General features: G+C 52.5%; 1 protein-coding gene and 1 long non-coding RNA gene across 2 annotated transcripts in view; both read left to right on the top strand.

Annotated features, from left to right (window-relative positions):
• Positions 1-26,827, top strand: part of LOC144267068 (uncharacterized) — a 620,395-nt gene that overhangs the window by 166,625 nt on the left and 426,943 nt on the right. The gene's annotated exons all lie outside the window — the stretch shown is intronic.
• LOC144267074 (uncharacterized) lies at positions 11,252-26,241 on the top strand. The gene is made up of 5 exons (XR_013346533.1): positions 11,252-11,265; positions 11,870-11,896; positions 12,570-12,596; positions 13,194-13,214; positions 26,214-26,241. It is a non-coding gene; the product is annotated as an uncharacterized LOC144267074 (long non-coding RNA).

Below are 26,827 nucleotides of genomic sequence, written 5' to 3'. Positions count from 1 at the left end.
AATGTGCCTATCGCTAACCTGTAGAGTGAGAGCGGGGCCTGTGAGGCCATGAGGGGAGGGCTTGTGTTACCCTTGGCCGAGCTTGGGAGCTGACCCAGTGCAGGCATAGAAAAAGCTTCCTCACACTAAGGGCAGGTGGTAAGGAGCTGCCTCACAACCCTAGGTCCCTCTGGGAAGAATCATATTAGGTGTATTCCGGTAGTACCTAGGCACCCCAGTCATGGAGCAGCACTTCATTGTGCTACGCACTGTACAAACAGGGGTTTTTAGGCATTGCAGCAAAGGAGAGTTTTGAGGAGGGATTTGAAGGAGGAGGAGGAGGTGGTTTTGTTTTATTTCTTGAGAGCTTGTTTGACCCTTGTCACTGGAATGGAGCATTGGCCTTTCTTTGAGTCACGGGCAGTTCTTATGTTGGCCACAGAGCACGGCCTTCGGCAGACGATCTTGGGACATGCGCATCATGTGTCGCAGACAGTGAAGCCTGCGAGCGTCCAGCATCATCTGCATAGACTGTAGGCTGGTTCTCTCAAGGGTCTCGTTACTGGTGATCCCTTGGTCTCAAGTGACTCCAAGGATTTTTGTAAGACAGCGGAGGTGGGAACTGTTCAATCTCCACTCCTGCTTGGAGGATGTGACCCGGCTTTCAGAGCCGTAAAGGAGGGTACGAAGGACACAAGGCTGATAAACAGACCCCTGTGTGTTCTGGGTTAGCCACAGGTGCCGACTGTGTAGGTGCTCCAGGGCTGGAGCACCCCCAGAAACAAAATGGTGGGTGCTCAGCGTCCACTGTCAGCCCCCCACCCTAATCAGCCCTTCCCCTTCGCCCCAGCACCTCCTACCTCCTGGCAGCCCTGCTGATCAGCACCTCCCCCGCCCCCCAGCACCTCCTGCATGCTGGTGATCAGCTGTTCGGCAGCATGGAGGAGGCGCTGGTGGGGGAAGGGGGATGAGTGAAAGCGGCGTGCGCTTGTGGGAGAGGGCAGGAAGAGGTGGGGTGGGGGCAGGAAGAGGCAGGGCAGGGGCGGAGTGGGGGGAGGAAAAGGCAAGACCTCGGTGGGGCCTTGGCGGAAGGGGTGGAGTGGGGTGGAGCCTGGGTCGGAGCGGGGTCGAGCACCCCGCCGGCACATTAGAAAGTCGGTGCCTCTGGGTTTAGCAGCTTGTTGTTCCAAACACGTGACAGGTGTCACAAAGGTGACCGAAGCTTTGCCAATGACAGTATCAAGTCTCCTATCAAGGTTATGTGAGTTGGTAAGAATTGAGCCATGATAGCAGAAGGGATCCACGTTATCCAGAGCTTCACTACTGACATAGCTTTTAGATGGGATGTTGGTACCTTGTGATATGACACCTGTTTTCTTGATACTGATTACCAGGCCGAACTTGTTGCAGGCATCAGAAAACTTGTTCATCATGATCTGCAATTCATCAGGTGAATTAGAGACGAATGCAGTGTCATCGGCAAAAAGCAGATCCTGAATAGTAAGCTGGGTGACATGCCTTCTGCTCTGTCATCATCTGATTTTAAACGAGCTGCCGTCCATCCTTGAGTCAGTTAGTACACCAGATGGATCATTTCCAAGTCGTACTTAAGAAGACTCGAGAAGAAGATGCCAAAGCCAGTGGGTGCTAAGATGCAGCCTGCTTCATGCCAGTATCAATAGTAAACTCGGATGATGTTTGATTTTCATACTGGATAGTTGCCTTCATTCCCAAGTGGAACTCTTTGAATAGGGAGAGCCCCATTTCTGCACAGCCAATTTTCAACAGGATCTTATAGATGCCGTTCCTGCCAAGTGTGTTGAAGGCCTTTCGGAGGTTAACGAATGCGATATAGAGAGGGGCCTGTTGTTCACAGCTTTTTTCTTCAACCAAGCGCAATCACTACATGCAATTAGAACAAAAGCATCCAGTGATTTGTAAGGGCCACATCTGCATGGGTCAGAAGTACCAATTTTCAAATCATTAGGAACATCACACGGTCTCGTTCATTTTAGGTTTTCGGTTTAGTGACCCTGTATGAGATTTTTAATTAAAGCAGGGCCATTCCCAGATAAAAACCTTACTGTGGAGTTAAGGCTGAGGGGACATAGCAGTAATTTAGAGTAAACTATAGCAGCAGGATGTAGAAATGATCCCAAATCGGAGTGGTCGTCCAGTTCTCTTCTAAAAAGTTAAGTCGAGCCTGTTACGTAGCTCAGGGCAGGAGCGTGAGAAGCTCCCTAGACGGGGGGGCACCAGCACCCAAACAATGTCCTGCCCCCTGCTCCTTCCCTTCTTCCTGAGGACCTGCCCTCCCTCTGCCACTTCCCCTGAGGCCCCATCGCACTGCTTGCTCCTCTCCACCCCCTGGCTGAGGGGCATGAAACATCCACACCCCTGCGTGACGCAGTCAAACCAGCCTAACCCCTGGTGTGGACAGCGCTAGGCTGATGGGAGAATTCTTCTGTCGCCCTACATACCGCCTCTCGGGTAGGTGGGTTAACTCCAGGGGGAGAACGCCTGTCGTGGGTGGCTGCACTGAGGTGCTACAGTCCTGTAGCTGCACCATGGCAGCTGTGCCCCTCGAGTGGTTTGAGTGTAACCATGGCTAACCCCAGCCCATCCACAGTCCAGGTCGCCCTGAGCACAACCAAAAGACGGTAGGGTCTGGAAATGCCCAGCCAGGGCCTGCAGAATAGATGGAAGCAGCAAGGCCTGACGGGGAGGGAAGAGGGGGGACGACATGTGTGTGAGGGAGGGGAGAGGAGGAGGAGGCATTATCCAGATGATCCGTATTTTTTCCGACACTGCTATTCCTGTCTTAGTACAGACACGGCTAACGCCTGGATTTTCCATATATTCATGTATTGCCCCAGTTAAGTTCTTCCTCCACATTTCTTTTAGGCTGGACTGGGGGTGAGTGCTGAGCAGGGGGAGCGAATGGGGCTACAACAGGGGGAGGCAGAACACAGCAGGGGGAGGCAATGCCAGCAGTGGGGCGGGCAGGGGGGTAAAAGGACGGTAGAAGTGAGAGGGGAGCATGCGTGTTGACTGAGATGAAGGGGGAGGGGAAGATGTTTGTGAGGGGGAGGGGATCCTTTGTGTGAAGGCAGGCAGAGGGCAGGGAGCACATGGGGTGTGAATGGGAGGGGCGTGTGTGTGTTTAAGGGATGTGTAGGGGAGGGGATTGGGGGAATGAAGCACATTTGTTCTTGATGGGGGGACGAGGACACAAGGATGGCCTGCGGGATGGGGAGTGCTTGTGTTTTAGAGGGGTGTGATGGGGGATGGGACCATGCATGAGGGAGAGGTTGGGAGGGGAGCTTTGTTGGAAGCCTTTGTGTGTGCAAGAGAGAGATGTTGTAGTTATTCTGTGATTCCCCTGCCCCATCCCCCGACAAACACACACACACACACACACACACACGCACACACAAAACACTGGTTGTTGTCAAAGGGCTTCTCAGATCTGTTTCTATCTGGTAGTGAAGTAAGCGTGTCCCATTCCTGGCAGTCTATTTCCCTTCTTCTCGGCTGCTGTCTGCTCTGGAAATCCAGATCTAGTTTCTTGCTGGTGGGAAGGGAGGCCTGTTTGGGTGAACTCCCCCAGGTTAGTGTAGATGGCACCTTTCTTCACATTAGACAGGGGGATCTGGCAGTGGGAAAACTAGGATCCCGGCTGCATCCTCCTCCGCCCGCCTCTGCTTCCTCATCTGGAGGTGTGGGTTCCCCTGAGGCCCCGCCCCCACATCCACTTTTCCCCCCAAAACCCCATCCCCAACTCGCTCCTCTCCATGCATTCCTCCCCATCACTTGCCCTTATGTCCAGGAAATATTGCCAGGGCACAGCCCTCTGACTTTTGAAAGTGATGGGGCCAGGGCCGCCTGCCCCCCGGTTCCGGCGCCGCTGTGCAGGAGCCTCCGTCTGTTCCTCCCCCTGCTCTTCTTATTCTTATATTGGGGGGGGGGGGCGGTTCACTGTTCTCTTCCTCCCATCGCTCTGCTCCACTGCTGCTCCCGCTGCCTCCCCTCTGTCCCCCATGGAACTGCCCCAGGTGCTCCGGACTGGGAGTCTGCCTCCTGTCTGCTGCACAGAGCGGGGGGGAATCATAGAATCATAGAATATCAGGGTTGGAAGGGACCCCTGACGGTCATCTAGTCCAACCCCCTGCTCGAAGCAGGACCAATTCCCAGTTAAATCATCCCAGCCAGGGCTTTGTCAAGCCTGACCTTAAAAACTTCCAAGGAAGGAGATTCCACCACCTCCCTAGGCAACGCATTCCAGTGTTTCACCACCCTCATAGTGAAAAAGTTTTTCCTAATATCCAATCTAAACCTCCCCCACTGCAACTTGAGGCCATTACTCCTCGTTCTGTCATCTGCTACCATTGAGAACAGTCTAGAGCCATCCTCTTTGGAACCCCCTTTCAGGTAGTTGAAAGCAGCTATCAAATCCCCCCTCATTCTTCTCTTCTGCAGGCTAAACAATCCCAGCTCCCTCAGCCTCTCCTCATAAGTCATGTGTTCTAGACCCCTAATCATTTTTGTTGCCCTTCGCTGGACTCTCTCCAATTTATCCACATCCTTCTTGTAGTGTGGGGCCCAAAACTGGACACAGTACTCCAGATGAGGCCTCACCAATGTCAAATAGAGGGGGATGATCACGTCCCTCGATCTGCTCGCTATGCCCCTACTTATACATCCCAAAATGCCATTGGCCTTCTTGGCAACAAGGGCACACTGCTGACTCATATCCAGCTTCTCGTCCACTGTCACCCCTAGGTCGTTTTCCACAGAACTGCTGCCTAGCCATTCGGTCCCTAGTCTGTAGCGGTGCATTGGATTCTTCCGTCCTAAGTGCAGGACCCTGCACTTATCCTTGTTGAACCTCATCAGATTTCTTTTGGCCCAATCCTCCAATTTGGGTGCTGATGTCAGGGTGTCCCCCTCCCGTGTACCTGGTCGCCTCTGAGCTGTGGTCGGGGAACAGGGGGAGCCTCTCTCGGCAGCTGCCTCTGGGTCAGGGATGGGTGCTGCTGTCCGAACAAGCGTTCAGGCTGGTGAGTGCTCTGCTCACAGAGACCGTACGCTGACACACTCACTCCCCCAACACACACACTGTCTCACGCAGTCCCCCAACACACACACAGTCCCTCTCTCACACACACTCCCCACCACACGTTCCCTCAACACACACTGCACCAACACACACCGTCTCTCTCTCACACACACACACTTCCCTCCAACATCCAAGAGGATTTAAATAAACGGTATTCTATTATTGTTTAACAATGCCATTAAAACTGTGATTAATTGCGACTATTTTTAATATCATGATTAATGCATCCGATGAAGTGAGCTGTAGCTCACGAAAGCTTATGCTCAAATAAATTGGTTAGTCTCTAAGGTGCCACAAGTCCTCCTTTTCTTTTTGTGACTACAGACTAACACGGCTGCTTCTCTGAAACCACTCATATTAGGGTAGCTGTGTAGGCCCCGTTATCACAACAGCACCCCGCAGGGGGAGTGTGGGCACACGGCAGGAAGAGGGAATGACCAGCAGGGCTGAGGGGAATCTGCAGTGGAAGAGATTTTTGTCATGGATTTACAGAGCCATTTTGGCAGTTCCTCAGCTCCTCCAAACTGCTCCTTAGCTTTTCATGCACTCTGGCAGTGTTTCCCAACTCGTGTGCCACCAGGCCCGAACAGGAGTGTTGCAGAAGTTTTAGAAAAGGTACAAGTGAGAGCAAGGTGAGGGAAGCCACATTTTGATTGGTCATCTGCCGCACTGCCCCACCTCTTCTGGGGGTGGAGCAACCAATCAGAGCTCAATCTCCCTTTCTGCCCCCCTCCTTTTCTGTGTGAACAATAGATCACCTCTTCTGCGTCTCCCCTTCCCTCTCGGCTGCTGGCCAGGAAGAGCCCCGGGAGCTTGGGGTGTGCCGTGGCACAGAAAAGGTTGGGAACCACTGCACTAAGGATGGATTTTCTTCATTATGACACTTTGCAGCACTGTTTAAAAGACAGAGAATTCAATATTTACCCTAGTTCAGGGGTCTCAAACACACATGTGGAAAAACACCCCCTGAGCGCACCAAGGTTCAGCGCTGTAAAGCTCCAGTGTAAACAGTACATCAGCACAGGGAGCCGCGCCCCTCGTGGAGGTAGCTTTTTTAGCGCGCTGGGTGAGCTCTCCCCGAGCGCTCTACCGCGACTACATGAGCCACGTTAGTTCACCTCAATGATTAGTTTATTGAAAGTTGAAAGACCGATAGGAAGTTGGAAAAGCTTGTCTTCCTCTTCCTCTTTTTCTTCTTCTTCTTCTTCCAGTCTTTGAATAAAAATGGTTTGAGAGGATGAGATCTACTAGTTCTAAAATTTTGAAGGCTGCGGTGACCAGGAACATCAGTTCAATTCCTAAATACAGATAATACTGCCTTTGTTTAATAGATCAGGTAATTTTACATTCAAAAGCCCAGGCTTTGATATACTTAGATATTTTTTCTTATGTATCCGGTACATTTAAGGTAGTTTGATTTAACTAATAACAAATTAAAATGCTGCTTTTGTGCATTTTTACTTGAATTTTAATTTCAATCCAAGTAGATCTTGACACAAATCACAAGGAAAAAAATACTAATATAGTCCATAAAAAATCACCATTTTCTAACATATACAAAATGTACAAATTAAGAATCTGGATAAATGTAAATTAAGCTATATTATAGGTTAAACAAATGTGTGTCGATATAGTGTATCTTCCTGGTTTATGAAAATGAAGGACCAAATTTAGGGTGGAGGCTATATTTACATGCAAGTCAACATGTTTTAATTGTTACCAGCCAATGATAACCAATCTTTCTTGAGGGGAAAAAAAAGAAAGTAGAAAGGCAAAGCAAGGTTAAAATAGTTATTTAATACGAGATTAAAATTGGTGATTTAAATAGCTTAGACTTAAATTCTTCCACTCTGCTCTGGGGAGGTAGAATTGGTTGTTTTAGAGAGGGGAAGGGGAAGGGGAGGTGTCAGAGGGAGGATGGGGGGATGAAGAGTTTGTTTGGAAAGAGAGGTAGCGGTGAGGGGGTCCTGACTGTGTGGTGAGGGGGTGAGGAGTAGGGGAGCATGTGTGTGTGTGTGTGTGTGTGGAGGAGGTGATGGAGAGGGGAGTGTGTGATGGATGAAGGTGATGGAAGTGGCAATTTTCTGTACTATTTTTATGAACTATCTGTATGAGTCTGTGCCAACCCTTTCGTTATCACTGCCTGTTGGGGAAAAGAATTGATTTTCTCCCTGGGCTAGAATCACCACATGCGAATGGAAGCCTCAATGACTGAAGCTAACTCGCAAAGAGAATGACTTCCCCACACCTCTCTGCAGGGAAGCAGGGCAATGCCCCAAGCTGGAGAAAAAGAAAGAACGTGTCAGAAGGCTGCAAGTTAAAGTGCATTTGTAGCATGGATTAGCATACCCATGCTAGCTCTAATCTAGCCAGCACGGGTAGCACTATCAGTGTGGACAATGCTGGCACAGGCTTCAGCATGGACTCATAACCCGAGTTCTGTGTTGTTGAAAGACTGCGGCAGCGAAGAGCTGCCAGAGCTTTTCCCAGCTCCCCCCGCCCTGTGCCAGAGGCTTTCCCCACTGCTGGAGCCATTCCCTGTGAGAGAGGAAGACTACAGCAGCAGGGAGGCAGTGTGGGACAGTACACTGCAAAAACTAACAGGGGAGTCAGGAGGCATGGCTTGTACGAGTAGAGAGCATGTAGGGCAGGGGTAGTCAATAGGTGGACTGTGGGCCAAATCCAGACCAACAGACAGTTTTGAATGGACTCTGAAATCTTTTTATTTCCTTATTATTATAATTAAAACAGTGTAACACAGTTGTAAAAAAAAGTAAACATAATTCTGGGATAGATTAGCAGGAGTGTTGTGGGCAAGACACAAGAAGTAATTCTTCCACTCTACTCCCCTGCCCACAGCCCGACCACACCTGTCCAGCACCCCACACAGAACCCCCCACTCGAAGTTTCTCAATACACAGAGATTTCCCTTCCTCCCTCCCAGTGCCCTTCCCCACAGCCCCACCACCACTACTACACAATGCCCCACACAGACCCCCAGTGCCCTGGCACACACAGATCTCCCCCACTTCCCAGCACCCCCCAACAGGCCCCCAAAACACGCAAACCTCCCCCACTGCCCAGCACCCTCCACACACCTCCCAGACACTCCCCATCACACCCCGCCCCCTTCCCTGGCCGCACTCACCAGCCCTGCTGGGAGGTCTCTGGCTTCTTGGGTGAGAGCAGCCAGGGGAGTCTCCAGACTCTCCATGGGCTGCGACCGCCACAGGCACAAGCTCCATGGCTCCCATTGGCCGTGGGTCCCATTGGCCAGAATTATAGGGAAGAGAAGGGACGCAGGGAAAGGGAAGAGGAAACAGAAGGAGAGGAGGAAGCATAGAGTGGGGAGGAGGGAATACAAGTGAGGGGGCACAGGGAGGGGGAGCAGGGAATAGAAGGAGGCGGTGCCTGGTACGGAGCAGGAGGGAATGGGGGGGGGGAAGGGACACGGGAATGGGGAATAGGGCTTAGGGTGGAGGAGGGGGCATGGGGAGGGGGAGGAGGGAATAAAGGGAAGGCTCATGGGGAGACTGGGGAGAACGATTACAATGAATAGAGATGGGGGCGCATTTGGAGGCTGCTGTGTTGTTTCAGCTGTTACTGTGCGTGTGATTGTGTCCTGTGTCCCTTCTTTTGCCTTGTAGGTAATATCAGTACTTGCCGTGGCAGCGGTAAGAAGCTGGATCTGGGCTGGGATTGTGTCATTATCAGGGGGACACGAAGGCAGAATTAGGAGAGGGCCGGGTACACACTGGGGCCCTGCTCATTGCCTCCAGCCCCAGGCTGGCTTCCGTATCTACCTTCCTTTTTCTGTGTCCTTACTCGTCACCCCAGAAGAGAGGATTTCCTCTATTACCATCCCACCAACCATTCCCCAGAGCTGCCTGTGGAAGAGGGATTACAGGGAAGGGAGGGGGGAAAGGGAAGAGGAAACAGAAGGAGAGGAGGAAGCATTGAGTGGGGAGGAGGGAATACAGGTGGGGGACACAGGGAGGGGGAGCAGGGAATAGAAGGAGGCGGGACCTGGGGCGGGACAGGAGGGAATAGAGGGCGGGGAACTGACACGGGAATGGGGAATAGGGCTTACGGTGGAGGAGGGAGCATGGGGAGGGGGAGGAGGGAATAGAGGGAAGGCTCATGGGGAGACTGGGGAGAACGATTACAATGAATAGAGTTGGGGGGGTGCATTTGGAGGCTGCTGTGTTGTTTCAGTTGTTACTGTGGGTCTGATTATGTCCTATGTCCCTTCTTTTGCCTTGTAGGTAATATCAGTACTTGCCGTGGCAGCGGTAAGAAGCTGGATCTGGTCTGGGATTGTGTCATTAGCAGGGGGATGCAAAGGCAGAATTAGGAGAGGGCCGGGTACATGCTGGGGCCCAGCTCATTTCCTCCAGCCCCAGGCTGGCTCCCGTATCGACCTACCTCTCTCTCTCTACTTACTCGTCACCCCAACAGAGGGAATCTCCACTATAACCCTCTCACCAACCATTCCCCAGAGCTGCCTGTGGAAGAGGGAATTCGGGGAAGAGAAGGGACACAGGGAAAGGGAAGAGGAAACAGAAGGAGAGGAGGAAGCATAGAGTGGGGAGGAGGGAATACAGGTGGGGGGCACAGGGACAGGGAGCAGGGAATAGAAGGAGGCGGGGCCTGGGACGGGGCAGGAGGGAATAGAGGGAGGGGAGGGGCACGGGAAGGGGGAGGAAGAATTAGGTGGAGGAGTGGACATGCAGAGGGGGAGGAGGGAATAGAGGGAAGGCTCATGGGGAGACTGGGGACAACCATTACAATGAATAGAGTTGGGGGGCTTTTGGAGGCTGCTGTGTTGTTTCATTTGTTACTGTGTGTGTGATTGTGTCCTGTGTCCCTTCTTTTGCCCTGTAGGTAATAACAGTAGTTGTAGTGGCAGTGGTAAGTAGCTGGATCTGGGCTGGGATTGTGTCATTAGCAGGGGGATGCGAAGGCAGAATTAGGAGAGGGCCGGGTACACACTGGGGCCGTGCTCATTGCCTCCAGCCCCAGGCTGGCTCCCATATCGACCTTCCTGTCTCTGTGTCCTTACTCCTCACCCCAAGCAGAGGGGATCTCCTCGATAACCATCCCACAAAACATTCCCTGGAGCTGCCTGTGGAAGAGGGATTACAGGGAAGGGAGGGGACATAGGGAAAGGGAAGAGGAAACAGAAGGAGAGGAGGAAGCATAGAGTGGAGAGGAGGGAATACAGGTGGGGGGCACAGGGAGGGGGAGCAGGGAATAGAAGGAGGCGGGACCTGGGACGGGGCAGGAGGGAATAGAGGGCGGGGAACTGACACGGGAAGGGGGTACAGGGCTTAGGGTGGAGGAGGGCGCATGGGGAGGGGGAGGAGGGAATAGAGGGAAGGCTGATGGTTAGACTGCGGAGAACGATTACAATGAATAGAGATGGGGGGGGGTGCATTTGGAGGCTGCTGTGTTGTTTCAGTTGTTACTGTGGGTGTGATTGTGTCCTGTGTCCCTTCTTTTGCCTTGTAGGCAAGATCAGTTTTTGCCATTTCACCGGTAAGTAGCTGGGTCTGGGCTGGGATTGTGTCATTATCAGGGGGATGGGAAGGCAGAATGAGGAGAGGGCCGGGTACACGCTGGGGCCCTGCTCATTGCCTCTAGCCTCAGGCTGGCTCCCATATCGACCTTCCTGTCTCTCTGTCCTTACTCCTCACCCCAGCAGAGGGGATCTCCTCTATAACCATCCCACCAAACATTCCCCAGAACTGCCTGTGGAAGAGGGAATACGGGGAAGAGAAGGGACAGAGGGAAAGGGAAGAGGAAACAGAAGGAGAGGAGGAAGCATTGAGTGGGGAGGAGGGAATACAGGTGGGGGACACAGGGAGGGGGAGCAGGGAATAGAAGGAGGCGGTGCCTGGGATGGGGCAGGAGGGAATAGAGGGCAGGGAACTGACACGGAAAGGGGGAGGAAGGATTAGGCTGGAGGAGGGGGCATGGGGAGGGGGAGGAGGGAATAGAGGGAAGGCTCATGGGGAGACTGGGGAGAACGATTACAATGAATGGAGATGGGGGTGCATTTGGAGGCTGCTGTGTGGTTTCAGTTGTTACTGTGGGTGTGATTGTGTCCTGTGTCCTGTGTCCCTTCTTTTGCCTTGTAGGTTATAACAGTAGTTGTCGTGGCAGTGGTAAGTAGCTGGATCTGGGCTGGGATCGTGTCATTATGATGGGGATGCGAAGGCAGAATTAGGAGAGGGCCGGGTACACGCTGGGGCCCTGCTCATTGCCTCCAGCCCCAGGCTGGCTCCCGTATCTACCTTCCTGTCTCTGAGTCCTTACTCGTCACCCCAGTAGAGGGGATCTCCTCTATAACCATCCCACCAACCATTCCCCAGAGCTGCCTGTGGAAGAGGGATTTACAGGGAAGAGAAGGGACACAGGGAAAGGGAAGAGGAAACAGAAGGAGAGGAGGAAGCATAGAGTGGGGAGGAGGGAATACAGGTTTGGGGCATTGGGGGGGGAGCAGGAAATAGAAGGAGGCAGGCCCTGGGACAGGGCAGGAGGGAATAGAGGGTGGGGAACTGTCACGGGAAGGGGGAATAGGGCTTAGGGTGGAGGAGGAGGCATGGGGAGCGGGAGGAGGGAATAGAGGGAAGGCTCATGGGGAGACTGCGGAGAACTGTTACAATGAATAGAGATGGGCGGGGGGGGCGTGAATTTGGAGGCTGCTGTGTTGTTTCAGTTGTTACTGTGGGTGTGATTGTGTCCTGTGTCCCCTATTTTGCCTTGTAGGCAAGATCAGTTTTTCCCATGTCACCGGTAAGTAGCTGGGCCTGGGCTGCGATTGTGTCATTAGCAGGGGTATGCAAAGGCAGAATTAGGAGAGGGCCGGGTACACACTGGGGCCCTGCTCATTGCCTCTAGCCTCAGGCTGGCTCCCATATCAACCTTCCTGTCTCTCTGTCCTTACTCGTCACCCCAAGCAGAGGGGATCTCCTCTATAACCATCCCACCAACCATTCCCCAGAGCTGCCTGTGGAAGAGGGATTTACAGGGAAGAGAAGGGACACAGGGAAAGGGAAGAGGAAACAGAAGGAGAGGAGGAAGCATAGAGTGGGGAGGAAGGAATACAGGTGGGGGGCACAGGGAGGGGGAGCAGTGAATAGAAGGAGGCGGGGCCTGGGACGGGGCAGGAGGGAATAGAGGGAGGGGAGGGGACACGGGAAGGCAGTGGAAGGATTAGGGTGGAGGAGGGGCCATGGGGATGGGGAGGAGGGAATAGAGGGAGGGGAAGGGACACGGGAAGGGGGAATGGGGCTTAGGGTGGAGGAGGGGACAGGGGGAGGAGGGAATAGAGGGAAGGCTCATGGGGAGACTGGGGAGAACGATTAGAATGAATAGGGATGGGGGGGATGCATTTGGAGGCTGCTGTGTTGTTTCAGTTGTTACTGTGGGTGTGATTGTGTCCTGTGTCCCTTCTTTTGCCTTTTAGGTAATATCAGTACTTGCCGTGGCAGCGGTAAGAAGCTGGATCTGGTCTGGGATTGTGTCATTAGCAGGGGGATGCGAAGGCAGAATTAGGAGGGGGCCGGGGACACACTGGGGCCTTGCTCACTGCCTCCAGCCCCAGGCTGGCTCCCGTATCTACGTTCCTGTCTCTCTGTACTTACTCGTCACCCCAGCAGAGGGAATCTCCCCTATAACCCTCCCACCAACCATTCCCCAGAGCTGCCTGGGGAAGAGGGAATTCGGGGAAGAGAAGGGACACAGGGAAAGGGAAGAGGAAACAGAAGGAGAGGAGGAAGCATAGAGTGGGGAGGAGGGAATACAGGTGCAGGGCACAGGGACGGGGAGCAGGGAATAGAAGGAGGCGGGGCCTGGGACGGCGCAGGAGGGAATAGAGGGACGGGAGGGGACACGGGAAGGCAGCGGAAGGATTAGGGTGGAGGAGGGGGCATGGGGATGGGGAGGAGGGAATAGAGGGAAGGCTCATGGGGAGACTGGGGAGAACGATGGCAATGAATAGAGATGGGGGGGTGCATTTGGAGGCTGCTGTGTTGTTTCAGTTGTTACTGTGCGTGTGATTGTGTACTGTGTCTCTTCTTTTGCCTTGTAGGGAACAGCATTATTTGTCGTGGTAAGTAGCTGGACCTGGGTTCGGAATGTGTCATTATCAGGGGGATTCACAGGCAGAATTAGGAGAGGGCCGCGTACACGCTGGGGCCCTGCTCATTGCCTCCAGCCCCAGGCTGGCTCCCCTCTCTACCTCCTAAAAAAACCAACGAGGAGTCCAGTGCTATCTTAAAGACTAACAGGTTTATTTGGGCATAAGCTTTCGTGGGTAACAGACCCACTTCTTCAGATGCATGGAGTTAAAATTACAGATACAGGCATAAATATACTCGTACATGACGAGAAGGGAGTTACCTTACAAGTGGAGAACCAGTGCTGAGAAGGCCAATTCAGTCAGGGTGACTCTCTACCTCCTGTCTCTCTAACCCCAAGGGTGCCATTGGGGGGTGGGGGGAGCTCCTGCTGTCTTCCCGACTTCTGACTTTTGTGCAGGAGGTGTTCTCCCAGGTGGAGCTCTTAACTGCAGCCCAGCATTGCTGTGGAGTGTGGATTGTGGGGAGGAGAGGTGCTGCTTCCAGCTTGTGCCCCTGGGGCAGGGAGCCAGTGTTCGGTTTACAGACAGAGGCAGGGTGATTAAGATGAGAAGGAGCTGGTAATAAAATGAAGGACCTGGATGTCCTTAGATGAGCCTGTAAAACAGGAAGCTCTCTGCACGGGTTGTGGGAGGGAGGGAGGTGGAGGGGCAGGGGTGTGTTGAAGGGACAACACAGGGGACTCAGAAGAAATACAACCAAGCCCTTTGAGCCAAGGTTACGGTCAGACCAGAGGGAGATTTGAGGGCTTAGGTGAAAAGAAGGATCCAAAACCAAGGGGAGGAATAGCAGCAGTGGTACTGTGAGGTTCCCACTCTACCTGTGATATGTATGTGGCCCCATCCCCACGGTATATTAGCGCCTCACAAGGCTTTTGTTTTCTCAGCTGTTCTACAGCCTCTCTCGCTTTGTTCCTGTTTAACTCCCCACCCCCCCGCCCCCACTTTATTTTCTCTACAATCACATTCTGTTACTAAATATTTAATATTCAGAAAAACATAATAATTTTTCAGTCGTTAGTTAAAACTAAACCCAAATGCATAAACATAATTTTTGTCTAAAAAGACCTGTTAACATATTTGCAGCTTACCACTGTATTCCTCTTCCCCAATCTTCCTTTAAAATGTGTAAAAAGCCTATTTTCTTTTGAAAAAAAACAACCTTTTTTTCTTCTAATCTTTACAATGGCTCTAAATGTGAGAGACACACGCACACAAGCAGTCCTAATGTTCCCCATAAAAATATGAAATTCATTCAGAATGGCCATCAGACCTAAAGTGCACAGTCCAAAAATGAGAGTGGAGGGAAGGACACAAACCAAAAAGGGAGTATGATAATCTCTCCATATTATACGCTGAGGCAAGGTATAGAGGTCTTTATTACTATTAGGAAGGGCCACATCTCCACTGGTCACAACTACAATCTTCGTATCATTACGAACGTCACATGGTCACAGTCTCATTAGGTGTCTGGTTGAGCGAGCATGGACAAGATGTTTAGTTCAGCAACCAAGGCACTTCCCAGAGTAAAAACATTGTTACTGTGGCATTATGGCTGAAGGGACATCGCTAATTCTGAGTAAATTACATTACCAGGGTGTGGAAAGGAGCCCAAAGCCAAGTGTTAAAAACCCATGAAAAGAGTCCAGGGTGGTACGCAGAGCACAACCCAGAGACGGTAAAGTCTGGCAATGCACAGCCAGGGTGTGCAGAACAGATGAAAGCAGCAGAGCCTGAGAGGAGAAAGAGAGAGAGAGAGAGGAGTTTGTGTGTGTCTCTGTGTGTGTGTGTGTGTGCTTGGGCGGGCACAGGAGGGAAATGGCCTTTGCTCTCTCTCCTTCTCTTTTACTTCTTTCTGTTAAGCCCCTTTCGAAAATCACGAGGTCCCATCAGTGTGAAGGTTCAAGATCCAAAGGACGCAGGGAACTAATACTGACAGTGCTGTGATGGTCCATAGAGCAGAGCTGGAAGGCCAGTCACTCACGCTGCATGAAACCTGCTTCCTTCATATACCCCTCATCTCACCTGATTTCCCCTCCATGGATGAGCAGTTCAGTTGATTTGGAAAGCAGCCCGCTGCTGTGTAAAACATGAGTGTTATAACTTCCTATCTGCCAATATCCACTCTACTAATGGCATAGTCTGATGATGAATGAATGGGGAAAGGGAAACTCAGACAGAGGAGATGGCCTGATGAGAACAAATACAATCAAATGAAAAAAGGGAGTGAGATGGAAAAGCTCACAGCACATGGCATGGAAAAGCCTGAGGGTTCTGTCCCTAGGCACGTCCCTCCATGTCTTGCTGACTCATAAGGTGTAGCCCCTGGCTTCTGTCAGTGGATCTATTGTACAGCTGATGGCCCTTCAAATACAGATCGATCACACCTATTCATAGCTTACTGATAAAGGCTCCCTGGGATCTTTCCTGTGAGATGCTCTCACCCCTCAGTTTGCAACAGCCTGGGATATTCAACAGTGGCCCTGCCTTGAACTAAGGAAGGCCCCTTTCCTCTGCCCTGTGGAATTCCCTTCAGATACAGCTGAGTTGGGAAGTGTCCAGAATCCCCCTCCCCCGTCTCTCCCCTGTGTCCCTCAGGGAAATGTCGGCAGGGCCAAAATCCCACACACGGGGCCCTGCCCGCGCCAAAGCAGCAGCAGCACCGCACGCTGCACAGGGAAGGCCTGGGAGCTGCCGGAGCCGCTCTGTGTGTAGCGGGGGACGTGGGGGGGGAGGCAGAAATGGCTGGGCTGGGCTGCCCTCCCCTTCCCGACCCATCCCCTGGTCCCAGTAGCCCACGCCTCCCCCTCGCTTCTCATGAAAACACCACCTGAGGAAAGAGCTTGCCATGCGGTTTGTCATGCTAGCCACAGGGCAGGCTGTTCAGAAGCAGGGCAGGCACCTATCTGGTTGTGAGCTGGAACCTTACATTTCACCAACCAAGGAACAAGTGTGAACTCCTCAGGCGCTGTAACAGCCTTGACATGGAGTCACTGGCCGTCGCCTTGGACGTTCCGGTCTAGCTTCCCAGCCGGGCAAGCCTGCTTCTGTGATAGACAGACCCTTTCCCCACGGTGCTTTCCCCTGCCTTGCCAGAGCCCAGGCCCCTCCTCCTTCCAGCACCCCCACCCCACCAAGGACTTGGTGCCCACAAGACAGACTGGGGAGGGGTGAAGGGAGACGCCCTTGTTGGATTTTAATCAGTGTTTGCACAGGGAGTGGGAGAAGAGGATAGAGGCAGGGAGGGAGCATATGAGGGAGGAGGAGGGAATAGGGGTGGGATGGGGAAGCCAGGATGGAGAGGAGGGAATAATGGGACGGGAGGGGCAGGGTCGGGAAGAAGGGAAGGGAGGTAAATTGATAGGGACAGTGGTGGATTCACACAGGGCCCAGGCCCAGGCCCAAGCCCCTGGCCAATTTGGGTTCCCCGGCAGGAGCCCTGGCCCCTGTGTAGAAGTGTGGGGTGGGGCACCAGCACCAGAAGAGTGGCCCCACTCCTCGCTCCTCCTCTTCCCCCTGGGGCCCCAGGCCAGGACATAAGTCAGAGCTGGGCTGTGGTTAGAGCTGCCCAGGGAGCCGGGGCCACTGTGGGGTGCCCTGGACCCTCCACCTGCCCTGGGTGGGGGACCAGGGGGCCTGAGAGCAGCCCCCAGCCCATGTCTCTGCCCCTGCCACCCAGGGCAGGTGGAGGGTTAAGGGTTTCCCACAGCAGCCCAAGCTCCCTGAGCGGCCCTTCCCACGGCCCAGCTGCACTTTCTGGGGCCAGCGGGCGGGGTCTTGGGGGAAGAGGAGGAGTAGAGGGTGGGGCCCCGGGGTGAGGAAGGGCTCAGGCATATCTCAGCCACCCACTAGGAAGAGGCTGGTGCTACTCGTAGGGTTGCCTGGAATCAGGCTCTATCTCCAGAAGGCTACTGAAGCCAAACTGGGAGATTTTAGGTGCAAAAAGTTCTGCGGCGCAGTGGGGCTAAGGCACGCTGCCTACCTGCCCTGGCCCCGCGCCGCTCCCAGAAACCGCCGGCACGTCCTTGCAGTCCCTGGGGGCAGGAGACAGGGGGTCTCTGCGCTCTGCCCCTGTGCTGAGTACCGACTCCACAGCTGCCATTGGCCAGGGATGCAGCAGGGCAGGAGGGGATTCAGGAGTTGCAGTGTCCTCAAAAATTATATGATTAACTTGTATTTTTGTCTTGCATTATGTACGATGTTCAACATGACATCCAAAGCGGGGTTGGAAAATTAGGCTGGAAAAATGGGAGAACTCTTATTTCAATAGTGAGAAATGCAATTTTCCCCCTCACTCCTCATCCCATCCCCATGTCTCCTTCGTCCTGCCCTGCCTGTTCAGGTGACCTCACACTGTTTCTAGGATTAATGTGTTGCATTTTTTGCAATGATTTTTGTAACTGAACCTCTGTCGTGAGACAAGCATAGAATCTCAGAAAGAATTGCCCTCTTCCAAAAAGGCGTTCATCTCTCACTGTTCGCAGAGCAAAGCCAGGCTGCCTTAGAGGAGATGGTGTGGTCCTTTGCTTCTGGTAGACAGAGACACCTGGTCTAAGGGGCCTGTGTTTAAAAGGTTTCAAATTATTGCAGAGGCATCTCACCTAAAGTTTAGAAACCTCAAAAAACTTGAGAAGTCCACTCTTGGACTTGTCCAACAAACTGTGGAAAAGCAGCCAATGCCACTGACTGATACATGCAAGAGAGACCATTTATGGTGCGAAAGGGAAGGGGAAAAGCCTGGCATAGAAAGTGGTCCCCCGGTTTGTTCCTTGGAAAGAGGAGGTGGGGGGACTAAGCACCCAGCAGCCCTGTACCAGTCACCTCCTGGTAACACTAATTATCAGACCCCAGGCCAAAGGGATGGCCCAAAATAGTGTTTCTTATACACATCATTTGAACATATGAAGAAACAATGCCCTAAGGATGGCGAATCCAAATACAATCCCTGATCCGTCCAGATTAACGTACCTACCCTGGAGTCGGAGGCTGTGGGTCAGAACCTCCCAGTGACCCCAATTATCAGACCCCAGCCCCAAGGGACGGCCCAAAATATGGATCAATGTAGCGGGTGAGCTGTGACCCAGGGATCTTTTGGTGCCAAAGGGCAGAGGGCACAGGGGGTGCAGAGGGTTTTACAGGGATCGTCTGGATCAGATCTCTGCATAACACCAAAGGATGGCATGTGAGGTCTCTCCTGAGAGCCAGAAGTCCATTAGCCATCATGATTACTGCAAAATGTATGTAGAGAGAATATTTAGGGAGTTACATATCTATACTGAAAATTATGTTCTTAAGGATTTGGGATTCAGGCAAGTAGCCAGAGGTAACAATCCTCAGCACTGTACCTCCCAGATAAGAGGTAACAGACACCTATCCCCCTGTCTGCTTATTTGTGTATGTTGCATTGTATACCTCACCCTGTGTGCCTGTTAGCATTCTGAGGCAATTGCTGATGAAGACAGTTTAAAATCTACAAGACAGGAAATCTACAGGACGAACCAGTCAGGAGGGGGGTGTCCTGTTTCTGCATAAAGCCATAGGATTGTTCGGAGAGAACTAGGGGTGCCCTGGGACACCCTGGGTCCTTTACCAAGGAATAAAGTGACAGCAGGTTTGTCTCATGAAATAAGGTCACAGATTGCCTGGCTGAAAAGCATTGGAATGATTTGGGGCGAGCAATTCCTTATTAGACATGAGAGCAGCTTGTTAATTTGTTAGACATGAGAGCAGCTTGTTGATGTCAAGGAACTATGACGTGATTGGAATAACAGAGACTTGGTGGGATAACTCACATGACTGGAGTACTGTCATGGATGGTTATAAACTGTTCAGGAAGGACAGGCAGGGCAGAAAAGGTCGGGGAGTAGCACTGTACGTAAGGGAGCAGTATGACTGCTCAGAGCTCCGGTACGAAACTGTAGAAAAACTTGAGTGTCTCTGGATTAAGTTTAGAAGTGTGTGCAACAAGAGTGATGTAGTGGTGGGAGTCTGCTATAGACCACCGGACCAGGGGGATGAGGTAGATGAGGCTTTCTTCCGGCAGCTCATGGAAGCTACTAGATCGCATGCCCTGATTCTCATGGGTGACTTTAATTTTCCTGATATCTGCTGGGAGAGCAATACAGCAGTGCATAGACAATCCAGGAAGTTTTTGGAAAGCGTAGGGGACAATTTCCTGGCACAAGTGCTAGAGGAGCCAACTAGGGGGGGCGCTTTTCTTGACCTGCTGCTCACAAACCGGGTAGAAGTAGTGGGGGAAGCAAAAGTGGATGGGAATCTGGGAGGCAGTGACCATGAGTTGGTTGAGTTCAGGATCCTGACGCAGGGAAGAAAGGTAAGCAGCAGGATACGGACCCTGGACTTCAGGAAAGCAGACTTCGACTCCCTCAGGGAACGGATGGCCAGGATCCCCTGGGGGACTAACATGAAGGGGAAAGGAGTCCAGGAGAGCTGGCTGTATTTCAAGGAATCCCTGTTGAGGTTACAGGGACAAACCATCCCGATGAGTCGAAAGAATAGTAAATATGGCAGGCGACCAGCTTGGCTTAATGGTGAAATCCTAGCGGATCTTAAACATAAAAAAGAAGCTTACAAGAAGTGGAAGGTTGGACATATGACCAGGGAAGAGTATAAAAATATTGCTCGGGCATGTAGGAATGATATCAGGAGGGCCAAATCGCACCTGGAGCTGCAGCTAGCAAGAGATGTCAAGAGTAACAAGAAGGGTTTCTTCAGGTATGTTGGCAACAAGAAGAAAGCCAAGGAAAGTGTGGGCCCCTTACTGAATGGGGGAGGCAACCTAGTGACGGAGGATGTGGAAAAAGCTAATGTGCTCAATGCTTTTTTTGCCTCTGTCTTCACTAACAAGGTCAGCTCCCAGACTGCTGCGCTGGGCATCACAAAATGGGGAAGAGATGACCAGCCCTCTGTGGAGATAGAGGTGGTTAGGGACTATTTAGAAAAGCTGGACGTGCACAAGTCCATGGGGCCGGACGAGTTGCATCCGAGAGTGCTGAAGGAATTGGCGGCTGTGATTGCAGAGCCATTGGCCATTATCTTTGAAAACTCGTGGCGAACGGGGGAAGTCCCGGATGACTGGAAAAAGGCTAATGTAGTGCCAATCTTTAAAAAAGGGAAGAAGGAGGATCCTGGGAACTACAGGCCAGTCACCCTCACCTCAGTCCCTGGAAAAATCATGGAGCAGGTCCTCAAAGAATCAATCCTGAAGCACTTGCATGAGAGGAAAGTGATCGGGAACAGCCAGCATGGATTCACCAAGGGAAGGTCATGCCTGACTAATCTAATCGCCTTTTATGATGAGATTACTGGTTCTGTGGATGAAGGGAAAGCAGTGGATGTATTGTTTCTTGACTTTAGCAAAGCTTTTGACACGGTCTCCCACAGTATTCTTGTCAGCAAGTTAAGGAAGTATGGGCTGGATGAATGCACTATAAGGTGGGTAGAAAGCTGGCTAGATTGTCGGGCTCAACAGGTAGTGATCAATGGCTCCATGTCTAGTTGGCAGCCGGTGTCAAGTGGAGTGCCCCAGGGGTCGGTCCTGGGGCCGGTTTTGTTCAATATCTTCATAAATGATCTGGAGGATGGTGTAGATTGCACTCTCAGCAAATTTGCGGATGATACTAAACTGGGAGGAGTGGTAGATACGCTGGAGGGGAGGGATAGGATACAGAAGGACCTAGACAAATTGGAGGATTGGGCCAAAAGAAATCTGATGAGGTTCAATAAGGATAAGTGCAGGGTCCTGCACTTAGGACGGAAGAACCCAATGCACCGCTACAGACTAGGGGCCGAATGGCTAGGCAGCAGTTCTGCGGAAAAGGACCTAGGGGTGACAGTGGACGAGAAGCTGGATATGAGTCAGCAGTGTGCCCTTGTTGCCAAGAAGGCCAATGGCATTTTGGGATGTATAAGTAGGGGCATAGCGAGCAGATCGAGGGACGTGATCGTTCCCCTCTATTCGACATTGGTGAGGCCTCATCTGGAGTACTGTGTCCAGTTTTGGGCCCCACACTACAAGAAGGATGTGGATAAATTGGAGAGAGTCCAGCGAAGGGCAACAAAAATGATTAGGGGTCTAGAACACATGACTTATGAGGAGAGGCTGAGGGAGCTGGGATTGTTTAGTCTGCAGAAGAGAAGAATGAGGGGGGATTTGATAGCTGCTTTCAACTACCTGAAAGGGGATTCCAAACAGGATGGCTCTAGACTGTTCTCAATGGTAGCAGATGACAGAACGAGGAGTAATGGTCTCAAGTTGCAGTGGGGGAGGTTTAGATTGGATATTAGGAAAAACTTTTTCACTATGAGGGTGGTGAAACACTGGAATGCGTTACCTAGGGAGGTGGTAGAATCTCCTTCCTTAGAAGTTTTTAAGGTCAGGCTTGACAAAGCCCTGGCTGGGATGATTTAACTGGGAATTGGTCCTGCTTCGAGCAGGGGGTTGGACTAGATGACCTTCTGGGGTCCTTTCCAACCCTGATATTCTATGATTCTATGATTCTAATTAAGTCTAGATTCGAGAATGCCTGTGATGTTTTTATTTGATATGTAAGCATTTGTCGCCAAAACTTCTACTTGCTACTACTTGAATGACTGGGCCTTGGGATCTCACTCTGAACATCTCTAAGTGCTGTGAGCTGAGGAGAGCGCTGATCTGAGGTGTAATTGGTAGCTGGGGTACACTATTTCTTTGGAAGCAGCAGATCTGTGCATACTGAGAGTGTCCAGTGATCAGAGAGTGGACACACCAGGGAGACACTCAAGGGATCAAGGGTTGGAATGTGCCTATCGCTAACCTGTAGAGTGAGAGCGGGGCCTGTGAGGCCATGAGGGGAGGGCTTGTGTTACCCTTGGCCAAGCTGGGGAGCTGACCCACTACAGGCATAGAAAAAGCTTCCTCACACTAAAGGCAGGTGGTAAGGGGCTGCCTCCAACCCTAGGTTCCTCTGGGAAGAATCATATTAGGTGTATTCCGGTAGTACCTAGGCACCCAAGTCATGCATCAGCACTTCATTGTGCTACGCACTGTACAAACAGGCATTGCAGCAAAGGAGAGTTTTGAGGAGGGATTTGAAGGAGGAGGAGGAGGTGGTTTTGTTTTATTTCTTGAGAGCTTGTTTGACCCTTGTCATTGGATTGGATCATTGGCCTTGCTTTGCGTCATGGGCACAGAGCACGGCCTTTGGCAGACGATCTTGGGGCACGCGCATCATGTGTCCCAGAAAGTGAAGCCTGCGAGCGTCCAGCATCGTCTGCATAGACTGTAGGCTGGTTCTCTCAAGGGTCTCGTTACTGGTGATCCCTTGGTCTCAAGTGACTCCAAGGATTTTTCTAAGACAGCGGAGGTGGGAACTGTTCAATCTCCACTCCTGCTTGGAGGATGTGACCCGGCTTTCAGAGCCGTAAAGGAGGGTACGAAGGACACAAGGCTGATAAACAGACCCCTGTGTGTTCAGGGTTAGCCACAGGCGCCGACTGTGTAGGTGCTCCAGGGCTGAAGCACCCCCAGAAACAAAATGGTGGGTGCTCAGTATCCACTGTCAGCCCCCCACCCTAATCAGCCCTTCCCCTTCGCCCCAGCCACCTCCTACCTCCTGGCAGCCCTGCTGATCAGCACCTCCCCCGCGCCCCAGCGCCTCCTGCGTCCTGGTGATCACCTGTTCAGCAGCAGGGAGGAGGCGCTGGCAGGGAAAGGGGGATGAGTGAAAGCGGTGTGCGCTTGTGGGAGAGGGCAGGAAGAGGTGGGGTGGGGGCAGGAAGGGGCAGAGAGGGGCGGAGTGGGGGGAGGAAGAGGCAGGACCTGAGTGGGGCCTTGGGGGAAGGGGTGGAGTGGGGTGGAGCCTGGGGTGGAGCGGGGGTCAAGCACCCCCCCGGCACATTAGAAAGTCGGTGCCTCTGGGTTTAGCAGCTTGTTGTTCCAAACACGTGACAGGTGTCATGAAGGTGACAGAAGCTTTGCCAATGACAGCATCAAGTCTCCTATCAAGGTTATGTGAGCTGGTAAGAATTGAGCCATGATAGCAGAAGGGATCCATGTTATCCAGAGCTTCATTACTGACAGAGCTTTTAGGTGGCATGTTGGTACCTTGTGATATGACAACGGTTTTCTTGATACTGATTACCAGGCCGAACTTGTTGCACGCATCAGAAAACTTGTTCATCATGATCTGCAATTCATCAGGTGAATTAGAGACAAATGCAGTGTCATCTGCAAAAAGCAGATCCTGAATAGTAAGCTGGGTGACATGCCTTCTGCTCTGTAATCATCTGATGTTAAACAAGCTGCTGTCCATCCTTGAGTCAGTTAATACAGCAGATGGATCATTTCCAAGTCATACTTAAGAAGACTCGAGAAGAAGATGCCAAAGCCAGTGGGTGCTAAAATGCAGCCTGCTTCATGCCAGTATGAATAGTAAACTCAGATGATGTTTCATTTTCAAACTGGATAGTTGCCTTCATTCCCAAGTGGAACTCTTTGAATAGGGAGAGCCCCTTTTGTTGTCAGCCAATTTTCAACAGGATCTTATAGATGCCGTTCCTGCCAAGCGTGTTGAAGGCCTTTCAGAGGTTAACGAATGCGATATAGAGAGGGGCCTGTTGTTCACAGCTTTTTTCTTGAACCAAGCGCAATCACTACATGCAATTACTACAGAAGCATCCAGTGATTAGTAAGGGCCACTTCTGCATGAGTCAGAACAACCAATTTTCCAATCATTAGGAACATCACACGGTCCAACCCTCAGTTTGCGTATCCCTGGAAAAGAGGGAGCAGAGGGAGGGGAGAGAAGATGGGAAGGGAGAGGAGGGAGGGGAGGGGGAAGGGAGGGGCGGGAGGGAATAGAGGGACAAGAGGGGGCACGGGGAGCAGGGACTAAAGGCACCGGAGTGTGCTGGGGTTGGGGAAAGAGGGAACATAGTGATGTGAGGGACACGTGAGGGGCAGGAGAAGTGCTTAATTTGTAATGAAAGATGTACCTGGGCTTAAGCAATTAGGTGCTGGGGCTCAAGAAATGTTCTTACATTCGTAACTGATGCAGGAATCCCAGCAGTATAGGGGCTATGAACTGCCAAGCCAAGAGGAGCTGGGGCTTATCCCTGGCAAGCCCTGGCACAAATTAAGCACTGGGAAGGAGGGAATAGAGGTAAGGGAGGGGGCCTGGGGAGAGGGCAGAGGGAATAGAGCGTGGGAAAGTAGCAGAGCGGGAGTGAAGGGGTAAGATAGGAATGGGAGGGACATGTGGCTCAGGAGGAGGGAATAGAGGGAGGGGAAGGTTAAGGGGTAGATAGATGAGGCCATAGAGGGATGGGAGGTGACACGAGGGAACAGAGGGAAGTGATGGGTAGAATGGACTGGAGGGTGGAGAGAGGCTACAGAGAGGGAAGAGAGATGTATTGGGGGCAGGGCAAATAGAAGGATGGGAGGGGGCATGAGTTAGGTCTGAAGAAATAGAGGGAGAGGAGGCGTCATGGAAGGGGCAGGAGGGATACCGGAATGGGAGGGTGCAGCGGGAGAGGGTGGAGGGAATGGAGGGAGGACGGATGCGGAGGCTGGGGAGAAGGGGTGCAATGAATAGAGGCAGGGAGTGGTTTGGAAGCTGCTGTTGCAGTTGTTACTGTGGGTATAATTGTGTCCTGTGTCCCTTCTTTTGCCTTGTCGGGAGAACCACTATATGTAGGGCCCTACCAAATTCACCATCCATTTTTGTCAGTTTCACGGTCCTAGGGTTTTACGAATCGTAAATGTCATAATGTCAGACATTTCAATCTGAAATTTCCTGGTGTTGTAATTCTCAGGGTTCCTGACCCCAAAAGGCATTGTGGTGGGGGTTGTGCTATTGCCACCCTTCCCTCAGCGCTGCTGCTGGCGGCGGCCCTGCCTTCAAAGCTGGGCAACTGGAGAGAGGCAGCTGCTGGCCGGGAGCCCAGCTCTGACGGCAGAGCCACCGCCAGCAGCAGCCCAGAAGTCAGGATGGCCTGGTCGGGTATTGCCCCCTTCCGTCTGCGCTGCTGCCTGCAGAGCCGGGCCCTCAGTCAGCAGCCGCCGCGCTCTGGCCGCCCAGCTCTGAAGGCAGCAGCGCAGAAGTAAGGGTGGCAATACCGCAATCCCCCTAAAATAACCTTGCGACCCCAGGCTGGCTCTCCTATCTACCTCCTGTCTCTCTTACTCATCACCCCACCAGAGGGGGTCTCCCCTATAACCCTCCCACTGACCCTTCCCCAGAGCAGCCATCCGGGATCCCCTCCCGCACTGATCTCCAGGGCTGGCTCTGTCTTTTGTCTGCCAGCTGCTCTCCAGACTCTGTCCCACGCTGCCTTGCTGATCTCCTGCTTCCACCTAAGGTTCTGGGCAGAGCTTGCCTGGAACTAACCTTGTCAGCCTCTCTTATCGGCCCTTCGCCCCCTGGCTGCACCAGAGCCCAGCCCCCTTCACCCTCCAACACCCTGTCCTGTATTCACAGTGTCTGGTCTCGGGCTGGCCTTTAGCCAGACCCTTGGGAGTGACCCCATCAGTGTCCAGGTCCCCAAGGACTCACACAGTTCCACAGGGGCAGGCCCAGGCCGCCACAACTCGGAAACTGGGTCTTTGGCACCAGCGATCCCTGTCTCTCTCTGTAGCTCCCTGCAGTGAGTCCAGTCAAGCCTGACACCTGTGGGAGAGTTTTTCTACCCCATCAGGGCACAAGGCTCCCACTCAGAATGTGCAGGGCCAGCAGGCAGCCTTTTCCAAAACAGGTAACAATCGATTATCTCCTGAAGCACAAAATCTGAAAGTCCCGGGGTGAGTGTGAGAGAGGCAGGGGGAAGCCAGGCTTCATTGGGCCCTGCTGCCCTGCCCTCCATCCCTGCTGTCTCTGTCCCCGTGTCTCCCAGTCCCAGTGCCCTGCCTGTCTGTGCATCCTGCTCATCTCCACACCGACACATGACACCTTCTCTCTTTATTCTCCTCCACAGCCTTCCCCGAGGAGACTTCCGGAAAGCGTAAGTCACTTGCTCTAAGGCTTGATGTCCAGTCACTGACCACTCCCGTTGCCTTTTCCAGATTCTCCATCGATATGGGTAGATTCTAGCCCAGACAGTTCTAGTGGTGCTATGTCTTGAATACCTAGCCCTGATCTCCCGTGGCCTAGGGAGGAAATGAATTTTCAGTGCCAAGAGGCTTGATACAGATAGTTCATAAATTCCCACAGTCATCACACATGCCCCCTCCCCGCCGCCACAAGGACCCTTCAGGGCATTGAGGAGTTAGGGGGACATATCTCTGGGGTGGGTGATTAGTGGGACATGGAAAGGGGATTATTCCCTCTGCCTCTCCTCCCCATTCTCCCACTGTCCCCTCTTCCCCTGGGGCCGAGGAGGGTCGGGCTCAGTGATGGGCACAGGGACCCTCACAGGCCTGTCACGGACACAGAGGGGTATTTGTCTCCTCCCAACACACAGTTTAACTCCCTCCCCAAACAGCCGCAGCGGGAAAACAACCGCTCAGGTTAATGGGAGCAGCAGGTGCAGAGGGCTCAGGATTGGAGTCACATTCACGTCCCCCAGCCCAGCTGGCCGTATGTGCAGAG

The sequence above is a fragment of the Eretmochelys imbricata genome, chromosome 6 (genome assembly GCF_965152235.1).
Source record: "Eretmochelys imbricata isolate rEreImb1 chromosome 6, rEreImb1.hap1, whole genome shotgun sequence".
In the NCBI taxonomy this organism is placed as follows: Eukaryota; Metazoa; Chordata; order Testudines; family Cheloniidae; genus Eretmochelys; species Eretmochelys imbricata.
The sequence above is the reverse complement of the archived record's forward strand: the minus strand, read 5'-3'. Positions and strand labels throughout refer to the sequence as shown.